This window comes from Mesoplodon mirus (genome assembly GCF_964341445.2).
Source record: "Mesoplodon mirus genome assembly, chromosome: 4".
NCBI lineage: Eukaryota > Metazoa > Chordata > Mammalia > Artiodactyla > Ziphiidae > Mesoplodon > Mesoplodon mirus.
Genome location: NC_138979.1, coordinates 37,462,704 through 37,482,508, shown reverse-complemented (window position 1 = coordinate 37,482,508; position 19,805 = coordinate 37,462,704). Strand labels below are relative to the sequence as shown.

Genomic DNA, 19,805 nt, shown 5'->3' with positions numbered 1-19,805 from the left:
TCATCTAGCCCTTATCACATCACCCTGTGGGAATTAGGGTGTAGGGAATGGATGCAAGGTATTGCTGCAATAAACCATCTGCATCTGTGACCCAGGGGTCTTGTGCCTCGTCAGTACATGTGTAAACATTTATGTGCGTGTGTGTGTGTGTGTACGCATATAAATAACTGTTAGAGGCTGTTAGCTTAAAAGTAGGGTAAATTTTAAGATTCCCACATAGTTTCTGACTTAATAGATGCATACATGGAAAACTAAAGAAAGAGATAGAAAATATGAGAAGTTAAAAGACATGGGAGATAGAGTAAGAAAGTCTAACATAAATCTAGCTAGAAATCTAGTTCCAGAAAAAGAGGAGAAACTGGGGCAGAATATTTTAAAAGATAATAGCTGGGATATTTCCAAGATGAAACACACAAATCCTCAGATTCAAGAAAGCAAACAGCGATTTCCCTGGTGGTGCAGTGGTTAAGAATCCACCTGGGGGAGGGGGAAGGGTAAGCTGTGACAAAGCGAGAGAGAGGCATGGACATATATACAGTACCAAACATAAGTTAGATAGATAGTGGGAAGCAGCCACATAGCACAGGGAGATCAGCTCGGTGCTTTGTGACCGCCTGGAGGGGTGGGATAGGGAGGGTGGGAGGGAGGGAGACGCAAGAGGGAAGGGATGTGGGAACAGATGTATATGTATGACTGATTCACATTGTTATAAAGCAGAAACTAAAAAAACAAAAAAAAAAACGAGAAGAAAAGAAGCACGTGCCTACATCATCTTTGGATCAAGAGGAAATAAAAAATTGAAATGGGGATTAATTAGGAAACCAGGCTAGCCTCAGATAATATCTATCTGTTAATAGGCTAGATAGCTGGTCTATTATTGGGATAGATACCAAGTGTGCTAAGAAAGAGCTAGATTAGCTCAGGTTTACAGCCTTAAATTAAGGTTTATTTAAATCACCAAATAAAACTTTTAATTGGAATTTCTATAGGAAAACTATCTTTGTCATTGCAAGGGTGAAATCCTGTAGGCCTATTTTCTCCCATTTATACAATTATTTTAATGTTGCTGTTCTTAATAAATAAAGGTTTCTGAGATATTAAAAAAATTAAAAAAAATGCAGATAACAAACAAACAAACAAAACAAAACAAACAAAAAAAAGAATCCACCTGCCAATGCAAGGGACATAGGTTTGAGCCCTGGTCCGGGAAGATCCCACATGCCGCGGAGCAACTAAGCCCATGCACCACAACTTCTCTCGCTGCAACTAGAGAAAGCCCGCACGCAGCAACGAAGACCCAACACAGCCAAAAATTAATTAATTAATTAATTTTTTTGAAAAAAGAAAGCAAGCAAACAAATTCTGAACAGGACAGAGAAAAATAAATCCACACCAAAATACATCATTGTGCAAAACTTGGGGGTTTTTTTGGTTGTAACAAGCAGCTTGTTGGATCTTAGTTCCGCAACCAGGGATTGAACCTGGACCCTGGCACTGAAAGCACCAAGTCCTGGGACGTCCCTGGTGGTCCGGTGGTTAAGACTCCGTGCTTCCAATGCAGGGGGGTGTGGGTTCGATCCCTGGTTGAAGAACTAAGACTCCACATGCCATGCAGCACAGCCAAAAAAAAAAAGAAAGCATTGAGTCCTAACCACTGGACTTCCAGGGAATTCCCCTCATTGTGCAATATTTGGACAGTTAATTGATTTCTCTTCAGCAAAATTGGAAATCATAAGACAGTGGAATATAACACATTGTAAATGACCTATACTTCAATTAAAAAAAAAGACAACGATGACAGTGGAATATCTTCAGTCTGCTGAGAGTAACCTAGAACTTTTCCCCCAGCAAAAATACCCTTCAACAATTGAGACTGAATTGCGTTAAGGGTGAATTTTATGGTATATAAATTATATCTCAATAAATCTTTTATTTTTAAAACTGGCTATAATAAAAGCAACAGATAAAGTGTTGGTGAGGATGTGGAGAAATTGGAACCCTTATCCATTGCTGCTGGGAATGTAAAATGGTGCAGCTGCTTTGGAAAACAGTCTGGCAGTTCCTCAAAAAGTTAAACACAGAGTTACCATATGATCCAGCAATTCTACTCCTAGATATATACTCAAAAAAACTGAAAACAGGTACTCCAACAAATACTTGTATCTGAATGTTCACAGGGGCATTATGCATAATAGCCAAAAACTAGAAACAACCCAAAGTTCATCAACTGATGAATGAATGGATAAAGGAAATGTGTATATCCATATGGAATATTATTTGATCATACAAAGGAATGACCAAAGCATACTGATAAGCTCTACAGTAATGATGAACCTTGAAATATTATGCTGAGAAAAAAGCCAGGGCTTCCCTGGTGGCGCAGTGGTTGAGAGTCCGCCTGCCGATGCAGGGGACACGGGTTCGTGCCCCAGTCTGGGAAGATCCCGCATGCCGCGAAGTGGCTGGGCCCGTGAGCCATGGCCGCTGAGCCTCCGCATCTGGAGCCTGTGCTCCGCAACGGGAGAGGCCACAGCAGTGAGAGGCCCGCGTATCACAAAAAAAAAAAAAAAAAAAGCCAGTCACAAGGAACCACATATAGTATGATCCCATTTATATGACATGTCCAGAATGAGCAAACCTATGGAGAGTAATTAGTGACTGCCGGCTGGGGGTGGGGGTGGGGGGCGGTTGCTGGTTAGATTGGGGGTTAATGGCTAGGGGTGTGGGGTTTCTCTTCAGGCTGACAAAGCTGTTCTAAAATTGAGTGTGACAACTGCTGCACAAGCTTATGAACAGACTAAAAGCCTCTGAATTATACGCCGAAAATGGGTGAATTTTATGGTATGTGAGTTGTATCTCAAAAGAGTTGTAATTTAAAAAAATCAAGGCAAAATAAAGACATTTTCAGATCATCGAAAACCAATAGTTTGCCACTAGCAGACTCTCATTAGATGAAATTCTAAAGGATGTACTTCGAGGTAGTAGAAAAGTGAGCCTGGGTGGAAGCTCTCAGATGATAGCTGGACTGAAGGACAAAGAAAGTGGTAAATATTAGGTTAAATTTATGCAAACCTTGCCTGTGCAAAACAACAACAATAATGTCCTCTGGGGTTAAAAAAAATAGTTAAAATACCCAACAGTAATGACCCATAAGTGAGGAGGGAGGTAAAGAGAGTGAATGTGTCCCAAGGCCTTTGTATTGCCTGGGAGGAGTGTAAGGTGTTGCTAAGCTTTAGACTTGGAGAGGATAAATATGCATGTTGTACTTTCTAGAGTAACTACTAAAGAACAAAAAGAGAGCACTTAACTTAAAATCTAGAAGGGGAAATGATTTAAAAAAAAAACTTCATCTGTAAGAAAGCTACATAAAAGGGGAAAAAAGGAAAAAAATAATACAAAGAAAAAATAAGGTAGTAGATTTTAATCCAAAAATTTATGAATTATAATAAATGTAAACAGACTAATTGCCTTGATTAAAAGATTACAATCTGAATTTTTAAAATGATATCTAACTACTGTATTTGCTGTTTATTAGAGACACATCTAAAACACTAGGTGTATAGCAAGGTTAAAAGTAAGAAGATAGGGGCTTCCCTGGTGGCGCAGTGGTTGAGAGCCCGCCTCCCGATGCAGGGAACACGGGTTCGTGCCCTGGTCCGGGAAGATCCCACATGCCACAGAGCGGCTGAGCCCATGAGCCATGGCCGCTGAGCCAGCGCGTCCGGAGCCTGTGCGTCCAGAGTCTGTGCTCTGCAACGGGAGAAGCCACAACAGTGAGAGGCCCGCGTACCACAAAAAAAAAAAAAAAAAAAAAAGTAACAAGATAGAAAAAATATACATGAAGTAAAACTGATAGAATGACAAGAAGAAACAGAAAAAAGATTGTAATTATAGTATAAAATTAGCTCTCTCAGTAATCGATAGAACAAGTAACTAAACAATCAGTAACAACCCAGAGATTTGAATAACACAAATTTGACAACAGCAAAATGTACGTACACATTCTTTTCAAGAACAGACATTTACAAAAGGTGACCATGTACTGGGTCACAAGGCATGTCTCAACAAACTTCAAAGGACTGACATCATAATGGCATGTTTCCAACCAAACGTAAGTTAGCTAGAAATCAATAATAAAAAAGATAACTAGAAAAAAACTGTTTTCATATCCACTGGAGATTCATACCTGAAGAAATAATGATTATATAATGATGGTCTTTCTAATCCCAGTCATTCTTTAGTAGCTGGCATCATCATTCAGTAATTGGCATTCCACTATAAAGAACTTCCCCTTCTTCCCTATTTGTTTTCTATCAGTAAAGATTCTTAATTTATTCAGTGGGTTGTAATCCATACTGTCATTATTTATGCTGATGCTCAAATTGTTTCATATAGGCAGTGGGAATAGAATTCCTTTAAGCTGGCTCCTTTGTCCTTTTTTATTTTTTATTTTATTTATTTTATTTTTTTTGCGGTACACGGGCCTTTCATTGCTGTGGTTCTCCCGTTGTGGGGCACAGGCTCCGGACGCGCAGGCTCAGCGGCCATGGCTCACGGGCCCAGCCGCTCCGCGGCATGCAGGATCTTCCTGGACCGGGGCACGAACCCGTGTCCCCTGCATCGGCAGGAGGACTCTCAACCACTGCGCCACCAGGGAAGCCCTGTCCTTTTTTATTTTTAATTGTGCTAAAACACACCTAACATTAAAAATTTACCATCTTAATCGTTTTTAAGTGTACAGTTCAGTGATGTAAAGTATATCCACATTGCTGTGCAACAACTCTCCAGAACTTTTCTGCCTTGCACAACTGAAACTGTGTGCCCATTAAACAACAATTTCCCATGTCCCCTTCCCCCCAGCCTCTGACAATCACCATTCTACTTTCTGTTTCTATGAATTTGACTACTTGAGTAGACTTATACAGTATTTGTTTTCTTTGTGACTGGCTTATTTCACTTAGCATAATGTCCTCAAGGTTTATTCATGTTGCAGCATGTGTCAGAATTTCCTTCGTTAAAGGCTGAATAATATTCAGTTGTATGTACATACCACATTTGTTTATCCATTCATCTGTCGATGGGCATTTGAGTTGCTCCCACCCTCTGGCTATTGTGAATAATGCTGAAATAAACACAGGTGTACAAATACCTCTTTGAAACCCTGATTCCAATTCTTTTGGGTATGCACCCAGAAGTGGAATTCCTGGATCATCCAGTAATTCTATTTTTAATTTTTTGAGGAACTGCCATACTATTTTCCACAGCAGCTGCATCATTTTACATTCCCACCAACAGTGTGCACGAGTTCCAATTTCTCCATAACCCTCATTTCTCTACATCCTTACCAACAGTTGTTATTTTCTGGTTTGTTTTTTTAAATAAATAAATAAATAAATAAATAAATAAATATTTATGGCTGCTTTGGGTCTTCGTTGCTGCGCGTGGGCTTCCTCTAGTTGCATGAGTGCGGGCTGCTCTTTGCTGTGGTGTGCGGGCTGCTCATTGCAGTGGCTTCTCTTGTTGCAGAGCAAGGACTCTAGGCTCGCAGGCTTCAGTAGTTGTGGCTTGCAGGCTCTAGAGCGCAGCCTCAGTAGTTGTGGCGCACGGGCTTAGCTGCTCCGTAGCACGTGCGATCTTCCCAGACCAGGGCTCGAACCCTAGTCCCCTGCATTGCCAGGTGGATTCTTAACCACTGCACCACCACAGACGTCGTTTCTGGGTTTTTTGTTTGTTTGTTTTTTTTGCGGTACGCGGCCCTCTCACTGCTGTGGCCTCTCCCGTTGCGGGGCACAGGCTCCGGACGCGCAGGCTCAACGGCCACGGCTCACGGGCCCAACCGCTCCGCGGCATGTGGGATCCTCCCGGACCAGGGCACGAACCCATGTCCCCTGCATCGGCAGGCGGACTCTCAACCACTGCGCCACCAGGGAAGCCCGTTTCTGGGGTTTTTTGATAGTAGCCATCCTGAGTGTGAGGCGATATCTCATTGTGTTTTTGTTTTGCATTTCTCTGATGATTAGTGATGCTAAGCATCTTTTCAAGTGTTTGTTGGACATTTGTGTATCTTCTTTGGAGAAACGTCTATTCAAATCCTTTGCCTCCTTTTTCATTGGGTTATTTGTTATTTGTTCGTTTTAAAGAACTGTAGGGGTTCTTTACAGATTCTGGACTTGGGGAAAGGGAGCAAGAGTGAGGCATTACACAGGGGCATGAAGAAACTTCTGGGAGAGATGGATATGTTCATTTATCTGATCGTGGTGATGGTATCTCCTATATATCAAAACTGATCAAATCATAACTTAAATATGTGCAGTTTATTGTAGGTCAACAAAGCTGCTTCAGGAAAAGTAAACTCAAAGAGCATCTAGAAGACTGAAAAGTGTTTTGGAAATTTTACTTCCCTTCAGCCCCTTGACAACAACTAGAGATAGATGACTAAATCAGTGACTATAATATGAAGTATCTAATTCAAAAAAAAAGAATTTCAAAGTTTTCCTTCCTTCATCTGAAGCAATTTATTAGCATTGTGATTATCTAGACTCCTGAAGTTTGGTAGAATTTCCCTATGAAACCATTTGGACCTAGTGTTTTTTTGTTTTCATTGGGATGGTTCTTTCAAAACTTTGTATATTCTATGGAAATTGAGGTATTTAACTTGTAATCTTTTTTTTTTTTTTTTTTTTTTTTTTTTTGCTGTACGTGGGCCTCTCACTGTTGTGGCCTCTCCCGTTGCGGAGCACAGACTCCGGACGCGCAGGCTCAGCAGCCATGGCTCACGGGCCCAGCTGCTCCGCGGCATGTGGGATCTTCCCGGACCAGGGCACGAACTCGTGTCCCCTGCATCGGCAGGCGGACTCTCAACCACTGCGCCACCAGGGAAGCCCTTAACTTGTAATCTTTATGGGGATCCATTTTGTTAAATTGTATTTCCCTAAATAATTATCCATTTCATATAAATATTCAAATATGTTTAGAGGTATGCAAATTAATCTCGTATTTTAAAAAATTTCTTCTATATTAGTGGGTTTTCCACTTGTCATTTGTTATTTTGCATTTGCAATTTCCTCCTATTTTCTTAAGTTAGCTATTAGTTTGCTGGCTTGTTAAATTTTTTAAGATACAAGATTTTGATTAATCACATGTTCTTCCGTTCTCTATCTCATTAATTTCTGTTTCTATCTTTATTATTTTTTAGCCTCTTGTGCTTTCGTTTGGTTTACTTTTTGTTCTTTTTCTAACTTTCCAAGTTTGGAATTTAGTTCATTTATTTTCCGTCCTTCATTTATAATGCCTTTAAAGCTATAAACTTCCCCCCTTCACCACTGCTTTATATGTGTCTTATAAAATCTGATTTGTTGTGTTTTCATTTCATTAATTTTCAGGAATCCTTTATTTCAGTTTGTATTTCCCTTGTATCCAATAGTTCTTTAATAGAAGGTTTTTAATCTTCCAGATGGAAGGGCCTTTTCCTTTTCTTTTAAATTCCATTTTAAATTTCTAGTTTTGTTGTACAATGATAAGGACTGTTCATAATCTTTCTACTTTTGGAAAATACTAATGTTTTCTTTCTGACCTAACATATTGTAAAAATTAATAAAGGGAAACCTCATTTAAAATGGAGTTGTGAAGTCTTAAAGGGGGAGCTCTCTACACATGTACCTTTCTTCACAGCTTACTTCACGTTCCTGGGCGGGAAGCTTACTTTATTACCCAATTCTCTCCTTGTTGAGCAACAGCCCAGTCAATGAGAACTCCAACAACTCAGCCACCCTGAACGTTCACATTCCTCCAACGGACTGCGGTTTGGAGCAGCCGTTCGCAACTTCTCCTTTTTCTATATAAAGTAAGGTTGCTCTCCTTTGTTCTCCAGACCTACCCGTGGTTTGCTATAGTTTTCATGTCCTAAATGGCAATTCCTCTGCCATTCCTGAATAAGCTCATTTTGCTAGTAAAATAACTAGCTATTTTATTTTTAAGTTGATAATGTGAACTATTTTTAGAATGCAAAATGCACACTTGAGAAGACATATTATTACTGGACTAACCCTGCAACTTTTTCACAGGTTTTTAATTTTTCAAAGAAAAAAAAAAAGAGAGAGAGAAAGGAGAGAGATGGATCCAGAAACTCCTCATGCTTGGAAATAAAGAAATATACTTACTAAAAAAAACCATGGATCAAATAAGATAACAGAGTGGGCATTAGAATATATTTTTGAACTGGACAATAATGCAAGTCTACATATAAAAAAAAACTTGTGATACGCAACTAAAGAAGTAATTACAGGGAAACGTACAGCCTTAATTGTTAGAAAGGACAAATGAAAATTAATGAGCAGAAGGCATCTATCTCGTATCTCTTTCATTTGTGAAAATGAAAAAACAAAATAAGCCCAATGAGAATACAAAGAAGAAAATTATAAAGATAAGAGCTAAAATAATAAACATAAAATAGAGAGAACCAATAAACCAAGTTTGTTCCGTAAAAAGACTTATCAAAGGGGCTTCCCTGGTGGCGCAGTGGTTAAGAATCTTCCCGCCAATGCAGGGGACATAGGTTCGATCCCTGGTCCGGGTAGATCCCACATGCCGCGGAGCAACTAAGCTCATGTGCCACAACTACTGAACCTGTGCTCTAGAGCCCGGCGAGCCACAACAACTGAGCCCACATACCACAACTACTGAAGCCCGCATGCCTAGAGTCCATGCTCCACAACAAGACAAGCCACCACAATGAGAAGCCCACACAACGCAAAGAAGAGTAGCCCCCGCTCGCCACAACTAGAGAAAGCCCACACGCAGCAATGAAGACCCAATGCAGCCAAAATTAATTAATCAATTAATTAAAAAGACATCAAAAAGAGAAAAGGCATAAATAAACCAATATCGGGACTAAAAGAAGAAACTCAACCACATATAATATAGATATTAAAATACAGTAATAGGTTGTTATGAACAACTTTGGGCCAATAAAATTTAAAATTTAGATGAAAGGGACAAATTTCTTCACAAACTTACTTATCAAAACTCACTCAAAAAGAAACAGAAAGCCTAATAGCCTATAGCTATTTTAAAGAAATATCTGTGGCTAAAAATCTACCCATAAAGACAGCATCAACACCTGAGAGCTGGTGAATTCTTCTGAGCATTTACGACAATATTCCAATTTTTAAATGAAAAATTTATTTAAAATTCCAGTTTTATGAACGATTCCAAAGTACAGAAAGACTGAACCTTGCAACTCACTCTATGAGGCTAGCATAATTTTGGTATAGAATTCTGCAAGGGCAGTTCAACGTGAAAAATTACGGGCTAATTCTTATGCATAAATGTAGCTGCAAAAAATCCCAAACAATATGTTAGCAAACCAAATCTAGTCATGTATAAAATATACTATGACCAAGTTGTATTGTCTCAGGAATGTATGATTGGCAACATTAAAAAAATCAATTAATATAGTTTACCAAATTATTAAAGAAGAAAAATCGTATGACTTTTCTCAAGAGCTGCAGAATAAGCATACGATAAAATCAAATATCCATTCACAATGAAATCCATTCATTATGAAAACTCTTATCAAACAAGGAATAAAAGGGAACTTCCTTAACCCTACAGAGGGGATATATAATTAAAATATAAACAAACCTCCAATAAGGTGATATTTAGAAAGTTTTTCCTTTTAGATCAGGAACAGTACAAGGATGCCCACTCTCACCACTTCCAAATGATGTGCACTGGAAATTTAGGCCAGAGCAATAAAGCAAGAACAGTAAATAAACTGGAAAGAAGCAAGAACCTTAACGTTCACAAATGATACAACCGTGTATATACAACAACTAAAAGAATCTTCAGATTAATGGAGGAGGAAAGCCTCAAGAAGCTGTAAAGGGCAAGGAAGCAGATTCTTCCCTAGAGCTTCCAGAAAGGAACACAGACTTGCCAACACCTTGATTTTTATCCCAATGAGACTCATTCAACTTCACAACTACAGAACCGTAAGATAATAAATCTGTGTTGTTTTAAGCCACTGAATTTGCGGTAATTTATTTATTAAAAAAATTTTTTAATTGGAGTATAATTGCTTTACAATGTTGTGTTAGTTTCTGCTGTACAATGAAGTGAATCAGCTATATGTATACCTATATCCCCTCCCTCTTGGACCTCCCTCCCAACACCCCCCCACCACCACCCCCATCTAGGTGGTCACAGAGCACCAAGCTGAGCTCCCTGTGCTATACAGCAGGTTCCCACTAGCTATCTATTTTACACATGGTAGTGTATTTATGTCAAATCTAATCTCCCAATTCATCCCACCCTCCCCTTCCCCCACTGTGTCCACATGTCCATTCTCTACATGTCTCTATTACTGCCTTGTAAATACATTAATCTGTACCATTTTTCTAGATTCCACACATATGCATTAATATATGATATTTGTTTTTCTCTTTCTGGCTTAATTCACTCTGTATGACAGACTCTAGGTCCATCCACGTCTCTACAATTTCATTCCTTTTTATGGCTGAGTAATATTCCATTGTATATATGTACCACATATTCTTTATTCATTCATCTGTCACTGGACATTTAGGTTGTCCCCATGTCCTGGCTATTGTAAACAGTGCTGCAATGAACAATGGGGTACATGTGTTCTTTTGAATTATGTTTTTCTCCAGATATATGCCCACTAATGGGATTGCTGGGTCACACAGCAGTTCTATTTTTAGTTTTTTAAGGAACCTCCAAACTGTTCTCCATAGTGGCTGTATCAGTTTACATCCCCACCAACAGTGCAAAAGGGTTCCCTTTTCTCCACACCCGCTCCGGCATTTATTGTTTGTAGATTTTTTGATGATGCTCATCCTGACTGGTGTGAGGTGATACCTCATTGTAGTTTTGATTTTCATTGCTCTAATAATTAGTGATGTTGAGCATCTTTTCATTTGCCTCTTGGCCACCTGTATGTCTTCTTTGGAGAAATGTCTATTTAGGTCTTCTGCCCATTTTTTAATTTTTTTTTTTTTTATATTGAGCTGTTTGTATATTTTGGAGATTAAACCTTTGTCCATTGCTTTGTTTGTAAATATTTTCCCCCATTCTGAGGGCTGTCTTTTCATCTTGTTTATGGTTTCCTTTGCTGTGCAAAAGCTTTTAAGTTTCATTAGGTCCCATTTGCTTATTTTTGTTTTTATTTTCATTACTCTAGGAGGTGGGTCAAATAAGATCTTGCTGTAGTTTATGTCAAAGAGTGTTTTTCCTATGTTTTCCTCTAAGAGTTTTATAGTGTCTGGTCCTACATTTAGGTCTTTAAACCAATTTGAGTCTATTTTTGTGAATGGTGTTAGGTAGTGTTCTAATTTCATTCTTTTACATATAGCTGTCCAGTTTTCCCAGCACTTACTGAAGAGGCTGTCTTTTCTCCATCGTATGTTCTTGCCTTCTTTGTCATAAATTAGGTGGCCATATGTGCATGCATTTTATCTCTGGGCTTTCTATCCTGTACCATTGATCTATATTTCTGTTTTTGCACCCGTACCATACTGTCTTGATTACTGTACCTTTGTAGTATAGTTTGACGTTGGGGAGCCTGATTCCTCCAGCTCCGTTTTTCTTTCTCAAGACTGCTTTGGCTATTTGGGGTCTTTGGTGTTTCCACACAAATTGTAAAATGTTTTGTTCTAATTCTGTGAAGAATGCCATTGCTAGCACCTTGATTTTTAGCCCAATGAGACTCATTCAACTTTGGAACTACAAACTGTAAGATAATAAATCTATGTTGATTTAAGCCACTGAATTTGTAGTAATCTGTTACAGCAGAAAACTAATGCAGTGAGTTTAGGTAGACTGCTGATATGAGGTCAATATACAAAAGTTAATTCTATTTTTATGTACCACTAATAAACTGTTAGACAATGAAATTTCAGAAAACTTACCATTCACAATGGCATAAAAATTTAAATATCAAAAAAATAAATCTACCAAACTATGTCTATGATTCTATTCAGAAAATTATAAATAATTATTAAGAGAAATTAAGGAGTAATCAAACAAATATTTGTACCATAATCATGACTGGAAGACAGCAATACTGTCAAGATGCCAATTCTCTCCAAATTGATCTATAACTTCATGCAATTCTAATCAAAATTCTATTTTTCCCCCCTGGAGGAACTTAATAGCTGAGTGTAAAATTTATATGGAGATGCAAAATTCCAAAAATAGCCAAGATACTCTTGAATACCTATAGGATGAGAAGACTTGCTCTGGCAGACGTATAAAGACTTATTAAAAAACTACTTTAAAAACAGTGAGATATTGATGCTAGGATAGGCAAACACCAGTGGAAGAGAATAAATAACCCATAAGCAAGCCAATATAAAGACACTTAATTTATGACAAAAGTAGCATTGCAGAACACAATGGAAGGAGTCTTTTCAGTAAATTGTGCTAGAACGTCGGATATATACGTGGGAAGAAATGAAATTTAAATCCTACTTCACTCCATACACATCAATCATTTTCAAGTGAACTGCAGATCTAAATGTAAAGGGCAAAACAATAAAGTTTCTGTAAAATAATACAGAAGAATAATTTTATAACCTCCAAGAGATTTCTCAAACAAGATACAAACAGCACTAACAAAAAAGAAAAAGATTAGAAAAACTGAATTGCATTTTAACTGAGAATCTTTCGTGTGCCAACTAGCTAAAACAGCACTAAGACTTGAGACACTGGAATATAAAGAAAAGCAATGTATTGATTAGCACAAAAATCAGGATAACAGTTATCTTTGGGGTAGAGGATAAGACAGGGGCAGACAGGAGGCTTCCTGCTTTTTTATTTTTATTGAATTATAGTTGCTTTACAATGTTGTATTAGTTTCTACTGTACAGCAAAGTGAATCAGCTATACATATACATTTATCCACTCTTTTTTGGATTTCCTTCCCATTTAGGTCACCACAGAGCACTGAGTTCCCTGTGCTATACAGTAGGTTCTCATTAGTTATCATTTTATACATAGTATCAATAGTGTATATATGTCAATCCCAATCTCCCAATTCATTCCACCCCCCCCTTTCCCCTTGGTATCCATACGTTTGTTTACATCTGTGTCTCTATTTCTGCTTTGTAAATAAGATTGTCTATACCAATTTCTTCAGATTCCACAAATATGTGTTAACAGACAGGAGGCTTCTGAGGGTGTTAGCAATGTTCTATTTCTTACTTGGGACATAGGTACAGAGGTGTTTGCTTTGATATATGCCATTAAACTGCTGTTTCCGGGGTCCCCAAAGACTATTCCCTCATGTTCAGTGATGAACGACCGCAGGCATACCGTCTTAACTCACAGCTAAGTTTTATTACAGCAACAGACAGTAAGGACACACCAACAGAGCAACAAGAGGAAAAGACACATCAGTCTGTAGGAATCCATGTGCTGGCTTCTACGTGCTCTCTACCTCCCAGAGAGGACATTCTCTCTCAAGAAAACTGCAGCTACACGTGCACTATGTTTTTGCCCTAGGAAACACACCAGAGATGCATTGTCTAGGGTTTTTATCCGGGGCTGGTCACAGAGGAACACTTTAACACCAAAATTTCAGATTCTCAGAATGAAAGCAAGTGTTAGTGCCACAGGTGGGCAAAAGAACCTTATCAGCTTAGGAAAGGTTTCAAAACCCAAGTTCCCAGGCCTACTATGTTAACCCATTTCTGCACAGCTTATATAGATGTTTTCTGAACTTTTCTCTATGAAATATATAATATTTCACAACAGGGTGGGGGGAAGGGATAGTTAGGGAGTTTGGGATTGACATGTACACACTGCTATATTTAAAATGGATAACCAACAAGGACCTAGTGTATAACACAGGTAACTCTGCTCAGTATTATATAAGAACCTAAATGGGAAAAGAATTTGAAAAAGAACAGATACACGCATATGTATAACTGAATCACTTTGGCATACACATGAAAACCATCACGACATTGTTAATCAACTATATTCCAATATAAAATAAAAAGTTAAAAAAATATTTCACAATAAGTGCTTAAAAAGTTGACTAAAATTATATTACATCCACTTTTAAAAGCCAGAGAGTAGATATTTGCAATATATATAACTAACAAATAAATAACCACTATGTGGAATGAAAAAATAACTCCTACAAAATAAGAAAAAGACAGACAACTCCATGGAAAAGATAGAAAACTTGAAGAGACACTTTTAAAAAGAGGAAACAGTCCATAAATACAAGGTGCTCAACTTCATTAATAATCCAGGGAATTAAAACCATAAGAAAATACATACACCTACCTGATAGGCAAAAATTAAATACACAATATCAAATATTAGAAAGGATGTGCAGCAATGGAAAGTCTAATAACACCGGTAAGGGACTTCCCTGGTGGAGCAGTGGTTAAGAATCCACCTGCCAATGCAGGGGACACGGGTTCGATCCCTGATCTGGGAAGATCGCAGAGCAACTAAGCCTGTGTGCCACAACTACTGAGCCTGCACTCTAGAGCCCACGAGCCACAATTACTGAGCCCATGTGCCACAACTACTGAAGCCTGTGTACCCTAGAGCCCGTGCGCCACAACTACTGAGCCCACGCGCTGCAACTACTGAAGCCTGCGTGTTCTAGGTCCTGCATGCCGCAACTACTGAGCCTGTGCTCCGCAACAAGAGAAGCCACCGCAATGAGAAGCCTGGGCACCTGAATGTAGAGGAGCCCTTGCTCACTGCAACTAGAAAGCCCATGCAGCAATGAAGACCCAACACAGCCAAAAAATAAAAATAAAATAAAGAAACAAACAAACACTGGTAGGAGTGCAACCACTTTTGAAGACAATTTGGCATTAGATCGAAAAGTAAAACCTATACATATCCTTAGACCCAATAGTTCTACTCTTAGTTATATACAAACTTATGAACATGTGCAGCAGGGAATATGAACAAGAACATTCACAGCAACATTAATAGCTCAAATCTGAAACCAACCTAAATGTCATCAAAAGCAGGATGGATAAACTGTGGCACAATCATACAATGGAATATTCTATGGCAACAAAATAAACTTTTATTAACAATTATAAAATTATTTAAAAATTTTAAAAACCTGTACCTACAATATGGAAGAATCTCACAAACGTAATGTTGAACTAAATGAGAAAGACAAAGTAGAATACACAAACTACCATCCCATTTATAGAGTTCAAAACCAAACAAAACTGCACTACATTACTTACAGGTTGCATATATGGGTAAATTAAGAAGACAAGAGAATTATTATCACAAAAAACAGGAAAACAGTTATCTCTAGTGTAGGGAGGAGGTTATGATGAGGGAAGCATACTTCTGGGGTACTAGTAAGTACCCCAGATTTCTTGATTTGGATGACAGTTACATGTAATTATAATTTTATAATTATTCTTTACATTTATATAATTTTAATGTAAAATTAAACTTTATAATTTTTCTTTATAATTATTTATATATACACACACACACTACGTAGTTTTAAAAATGTATCTACTTTCACATATGAAATTTTTTTAAAAAGAAAATTAGCAACAAATAACAAATAAAGGATTAATATTAAAAACACATAAAGCTCCTGTGAACAAATGATCAGGGAGTATAAACACATAGTTCACCAGAATATACAAAGACAAAATAATCTCATGGAAAAATGTTCAATTCTTCTAATAATTAATAGCATGAAGCAACATTTCACACCTATTAAACCACGAAGGAGAGTGGAATAATGTGATAATTTATAAGATAAATGACTACCATGGAGACTGAGAAGCTACATGGATTAATTTAAAACTAAAAAAACCTGTAAATTATGAGTATATTAGGCTTACAGTAAGAAATTTGCATAGTTAAAATTTAGAAAATTTTAAATTTTAATTTCATGAAAAAATAAAAATAGCTGAAGTGTTTGGAAGACAGGATTATGACTGCAATATTTTTCTTGACATTGAGAATATGGTTCATTAAGATATAGGACTTTTGGGGGGCTTCCCTGGTGGTGCAGTGGTTGAGAGTCCACCTGCCGATGCAGGGGACACGGGTTCGTGCCCCGGTCCGGGAAGATCCCACATGCCTCAGAGCGGCTGGGCCCATGAGCCATGGCCACTGAGCCTGTGCGTCCGGAGCCTGTGCTCCGCAACGGGAGAGGGCACAACAGTGAGAGGCCTGCATACCGCCAAAAAAAAAAAAAAAAAAAAAAAAAAAAAAAAAAAAAAATTAAAGATAAAAGAGATATAGGACTTTTGGGCTTCCCTGGTGGTGCAGTGGTTGAGAGTCCGCCTGCCGATGCAGGGGACACGGGTTCGTGCCCCGGTCCGGGAAGATCCCACATGCCGCGGAGCGGCTGGGCCCGTGAGCCATGGCCTCTGGGCCTGCGCGTCCAGAGCCTGTGCTTCGCAACGGGAGAGGCCACAACAGTGAGAGGCCCACATACCGCAAAAAAAAAAAAAAAGATATAGGACTTTTTAGACAAAGTAAACTCAGTAGTTCCTTGCCATTCTAGAGAACAAAGTCTATATGTCATAACACCAAGAACTTCCATTAGTTGATTTCGACTTGTATTTTCACTGTGCCAGGGATCGTAGGAGGCACTAGAGGACAGAGATAAGCAAGAAATAATTACTTCCTTCAATGAGCTTCTAGACTAGCAGGAAACAGACATGTCAATAAAAAATTACAATGAAATGGGTAAGTCCTATAATAAAGTCTTTTCTTAAAAGTCTTATGGCTTCCCAGATGAAGGTAAAACTCAGGAGAATCATAGAGCAGTTTTCCAAAGAACACTGAATTGGATCTTGAAGGACAACTGGAACCTTCCAAACAGGGTGGAGGTTGTGAAGGGTAGTCTACACACTAGTCATGCAAAGACTGAGGTAGACTAGCAGGTGGTTAGCGGAGACTGCTCAAAGGCCTCATGTATCATGCTACAGGCAATGGAGACCCACAGGGGCTTGTGGCATTTAGCTCCCCCAAATATTCTACAATTACACTGGACCTCTTTTTCTACCCTTCCTTCCCTTAAAAGGAATATATATAGAATATAACCCAAAGCAATATACAGATGTAATGCAATCCCACAACATTTTTCACAGAATTGAAACAAATAATCCTGAAATTCACATGGAATCATGAAAGACCCCGAAGTGCCAAAGCAATCTTGAGAAAAAAGAACAAAGCTGGAGGTACTGCCCTCCCAGACGTCAGACTATACTACAAAGCTACAGTAATCAAAACAGCATGGTACTGGCACAAGAACAGACACATAGATCAATGCAACAGAATAGAGAGCCCAGAAATAAAACCCACACACCTATAGTCAATTAATCTACAATAAAGAAGGCAAGAATATACAATGGAGAAAGGACAGTCTCTTCAACAAGTGGTGCTGGTAAACAAAAAACCCAATCAAACAATGCGCAGAAGATCTAAATAGACATTTTTCCGAAGAAGACATACAGATGGCTAACAGGTACATGAAAAGATGCTTAACACTGCTAATTATTAGAGAAATGCAAATCAAAACAACAATGAGATATCACCTCACATCTGTCAGAATGGCTGTCATCAAAAAGCCTACAAATAACAAATGCTGGGGAATTCCCTGGGGGGGTCCAGTGGTTAGGACTCCACGCTTCCATTGCAGGGGGCACAGGTTTGATCCCTGGTCAGGGAACTAAGATCCCACAAGCTGTGGGGTGCAGCCAAAAGAAAAAAAAAAAACCAAAAAACAAATAACAAATGTTGGAGAGAAAGTGGAGAAAAGGGAACCCTTGTACACTCTTAATGGGAATGGTGCAGCCACTATGGAAAACCATATGGAAGTTCCTCAAAAACTGACAATTGAACTACCATTTGATCCAGAAATTGCACTTCTGGGTATATAACCAGAAAAAATGAAAACACGAATTCAAAAAGATACATGCACCATATTTCTCCTACTAGACTACAAGCTACTTTCTGACAGCAGCCTGGCTAACTAAACGTTGGCTCAATTTAATACTATTTACTATTCCTCACACAGAATACTCTATCTCCCGCCTTCTCCAATTTCTGGTCGCTCACCCAGTCTCTCTCATTACTGCCCCTTCATCTTGACAGGGGCACAGGGGTGCTATTTATCCACGTTGGTGGCACCAGGAGCTGTCAGGTACCTGCTCCACCTCAGGCCACTAGGTGTCCAAAGTGCCAAGTAACCGAAGGGCAGGTGAGGGGTACGGGTGAAATCCCCATGTTGTGCAAGATGTTTTGGAGTCAGGCAGTTCTCAGTTCAAATCCTATTTCTAGCATTTAATCACCAAATGCCCTTTCATCACAGAGACAATTGTTTGTGCCTCAGAGTCTCCATGAATAAAATGAGGACAATCTTATCCAGTTCTCTGGGTGGTTATAATAGAACCCTTACTATGTTGTCAAGTACTCTTTGAAGCATTTATTGCATATATTAAGTCGTTCAATAATAACAAAAACTCCAGGAGGTAGAGTAGGTCATTTCCCTCATATGACAAAAGGAAACTGAGGCACTTTAAGTAACAGTTGGATAGTCACATAGCTAGTACATGCAGGAGCCGGCTTCCGAACTCAGGCAATCTGATAGTCTGTGTCCTTAACCATTTCCCTTTGCTGGGGTATTGCGAAGCTACAACTGTAAGGTAAAGGGGTGCCGGGCACGTGGCACACAGTAGATACTAAGAATACACGCAGACTGGCTCATGATTGTGGAAAGCCATAGACAAAGTACAGAGTTTTGGTTATCCCTCGGGAGGGAAATGGGGGTAGTGCCAGAAATCTGGGAAGTGACTGTTCTGTGCCAGGCATCTTGGTAGGCACTGGAGTACACGAACAAGAACATACTGGGTGCTAGGCCGGTTCTGCCACCAAGGTCCTGGGACAGCCTGGCAAAGCTCGCCCCCGCCCCCAGGCCTCTGTTTCCCCATCTGAGTATCTATGTGCGTCTGTGCTCTCCTTCCATGCTGTTCGCCTGACGAGAAGACTCAGCGGGCCTAGCCGAACCGGGGAGGGCAACGGGAGGAACCGGAGAGGCCTTCCTCTCCGGCCCCGGGCCGCGTGGCCAGGAGTGGGGCTGGGACAGGCGGACGGGTCCATGAGTCAGCGTGCGCCGGCACTCACCTCTCCCACAGTCTCGAAGCGGGCGGAACCACGATCCAAACTCCCCGCGCCGCAGCCGCGCCGCAGCCGCGCCCCGACGCCGCGCGCCAGCTCACTTCACGCCGGAAGTCGGCAGATTCCGATTGGCTGCGTCCTGAAGAAGCCGACCAATACCGTCGCCCCGTGGCACCTTTCCCCGCCCCCGTGGGCTGCTGGGACGGGGTCCCGGAAGGGTCTGAGGAGGAAGGGCACGTATTCCCAAAGCCCAATCAGAGCCTGGAATGCAAGGTCAGATGACTACGGTTGAACCCAGGGCTTCCGGGGCTGGTGGAGTTCTTTGTTTTCAGGATGTTACGTGGTGTCGATAAAGACTTAAGTAAAGCACGCACCTGGAATTGGACCGTGGCGGGATTGAAAACCCCGGAGTTTAAGCGAGCCTGAGATTTACTAGTTCCCACAGACCAGGCCAAGGCTCTACACCCCGATCTCTTTGGTTCTGACCGTCTGTCTCTGAGGCTTTGGCTGTCCTCTCCACCCTCCTAGTAACGCTGGCCTCTGCCCCACCCATTCTCTTCTAAATGAGCAACTGGAAATTGTCATTGACGGAGAAAGGGGTATCAAACTCAGATGCCTCTAGGGACGTGTGCAGTACCTGAGGTTCC

At 39.8% G+C, this 19,805-nt stretch overlaps 1 protein-coding gene across 10 annotated transcripts in view; it reads right to left on the bottom strand.

The window, feature by feature from the left end:
* Positions 1 to 19,256, bottom strand: part of BLM (BLM RecQ like helicase) — a 110,825-nt gene extending 91,569 nt beyond the window's left edge. For 9 of the 10 annotated variants that reach the window (XR_014293657.1, XR_014293658.1, XR_014293659.1 and 6 more), the window contains exon 1: positions 19,165 to 19,256. The gene's annotated coding sequence lies outside the window, so the exon portion shown is untranslated. The remainder of the gene's footprint in view (positions 1 to 19,164) is intronic. The other variant, XR_014293665.1, reaches the window with a different exon arrangement.
* Positions 19,257 to 19,805: the final 549 nt, after the last annotated feature.